Consider the following 2,636-nt stretch of genomic DNA (forward strand, 5'->3'; position numbering starts at 1 on the left):
CAACTCCCTGTGCACCTCAGATCAGCCTCTGACATAACTGATGCGTACTCATCACTCCTTCAGGTAAACTCATGTATCGGGTTTTCTGCTTTAAATTCCTCTTCTTAAAACATTGATCCAAATATCTTAACATGTACGTGGAAATGCTGGAAGAATAAACTCCTTGGCAATATTTACCTTTTAAAAAAGCCCAAATAATATATTTTGTCATATATTACATAGCAGTGTGTTCTATTTCCTCAACCACAATGAGATTAAAAAAAAAGAATCTGCACTAGCCCACAGTCCCACCTGCACCTCCAGCACCTTTCTTTTTGTCACAGCTGGGGACAGATTTATTAAGAGTGGCTAATGGGTCTTTACTGTCTCCTTCTTCCACTTGCAGCAGCTGTGGCAGAGCATTGCTTTGGCTCTCGGACTGCTGCCTGGCCGGATCAGGGCATTAGGTGCAATCACATGTCAGGCATCTGCGAGCCCTGACGAGGAGCTGCTGCCCTGCCTCAGTGGGTGGGATACAACCACGACTCGTGGGCTTACTAAAGGACCCTGGGTCCTCCACACTCACCGTTTGTGACCCAGGCCTGCAGACACAAGCTGCTGAATGTTAACCAGGGCTGTGCCCAGCCCTGTATACACCTATTTATTCAGGCCACCATATGTAACTGATTAACAGAAAAGAACGTTTAATATCAGCATCCCCTAGTCAGGCCATTCCAGCCTAGATTTCAGATTCATTCAAAGTGAGCTCCAGTTCCGTCCTGCATTTGTTTGCCCCAAGATGCTGTCATTATTAGCTGAGAGCAGGAACGCACTGCGTTAGGCCAAAGGCACGTACATGGAAACAGCAGCAAGAAGCAGCAGTGCTCCAAAGAGCTGGTAGCCTGAACAAGCCATTGGGAGGACAGATGGGAAGACAAACAGATGACAAAGACACAGAACAACGCTCTGAAAGGCTGAAGTAGCTTAGAGGCAGAAGTCTCACTTACTTTCAACACTGCTTTGGAAAACTGCATCCAAAATAACTTCTCCAAGAGCACATAGGAAGTCACCAGTGAAGCTGGTAATGAGTAGCAGTCCAGTACCCACAGGACCCCAAAGCTTCTCCAGGATGGCTGGAGGCAGACTTCAAACAGTATAGATAACCAAACCGTGAGATTAGATCCGAGTAAGGAAAAAAGTGAAATAGTCCAGCAGTGCTGCTGAAAACAAGCAATATGGCACTAGCGCTAATGTTAGCCTCAGGATCCAAACCACTGAAAAGAAAACCATGGCAGCAAAGCTCACAGAAGAAAAGGGCTCAAAACCTCACAAACAGCTATGAGGGAGGGGGAAAAGGATCTGCAAACTCTGCAATCAGCCATAACAAAACTGCATCAAGATGTACGGCTAGCGAGGTCCTCATGGTGTGATGAACAACACGCACCCCTGGCTCATGACTTAGTGCAGGCTTAAGATGAGAGAACTGCAACTGGGAAAGAAACTGAATGTAACCAGAAGAAATTAGAAAATGGAAGAAGGGCTAAGGGGGAGGGAACAAACCTAAGTCCCTCATTTCTCTCATATAAGTAACAGAAAGTCCCAAATTTAAGAAGCAACCTTGAATTCTGGTTTGGGTTTGGCTTTTCTATTTATGTGGGCATTTTTTGTTTTTCTTTTAGAATTTTTTATTCTAATATGATGCCAGCAATAGCAAACCATATGCTGCAAGAGACGGCTGTTCAGGTAAGTAATGAAGTGGTAAAACAAAAGTTCCTAATGCTTCAGACCCCTGCCCTGCTAAAGGGGTGGCCTGGCTCCAAGGCGCTGAAAGACAAACCAAGGTGGAGGCCAATCCGTCCTAGCCTTCATCAGTCAGTGGATTAAGCACAGTCCAACAAAACTATTAGGACTTTTCAAGACTTTCTCTAGACACCCGTGAAAGACCACGCAGGGGAAACATTCATGCTGTGTTTGGAGAAGCAAGCCGGTGCTGCTGCCAAGACCCAATTTGCTGCCCAGGCGCACCGCACATCTGTGAGTGTGTGGCCCCACGTTGTCCCCCCATGACAAAGGGGACCCCACATACCCGAGGAGACGAAGTGGCTTGTTATGTTGCCAGGTGTGACTGGAAAGGCTTTCTGCAGGCAAGCACACCAGAGGGTTGTGTGTTGCACTCACGGCTGCTCCCAAGACAAGCCACTAGGAGCTCTGTGGACACCACCATGGGGCAGCACTGTATGAGGAAAGGACATTCAGAACTCCACACAACCACCACAGAAAATTGCTTTACCTTTAACCTTTAGCAGCCATGTAGCTATATTCATGTTCTGAGAGCAGTTTATCACAAAGGCTATTTGCATGTGCCTCTGCAGCACTCCCTTTTCCCTCTGCTGGGGATGTCCAGGTTAGGACATCTTCTCTCCTGACAGCAGTCTGGGCTTATTTATACTCCTGGAAAGCAGTCTGAAGGAAACAAACAATCTCAGACTCTCAAAAGCAGGCCTATGGGAGGCTTAGGATAAACAGGCTGTGTGGAAACTCTCTATAATAGATGAGCATTTCACAAAGAGATGTCTTCAGCTGTACCACGTGCCCCATGCAACAGTAGGCACCGCTGCTTTTCAGGTTAAATGAATCTATCCTTGGGGTTGGGGTGG

This window comes from Falco punctatus (genome assembly GCF_963210335.1).
Source record: "Falco punctatus genome assembly, chromosome: 6".
Classification (NCBI taxonomy): Eukaryota; Metazoa; Chordata; class Aves; order Falconiformes; family Falconidae; genus Falco; species Falco punctatus.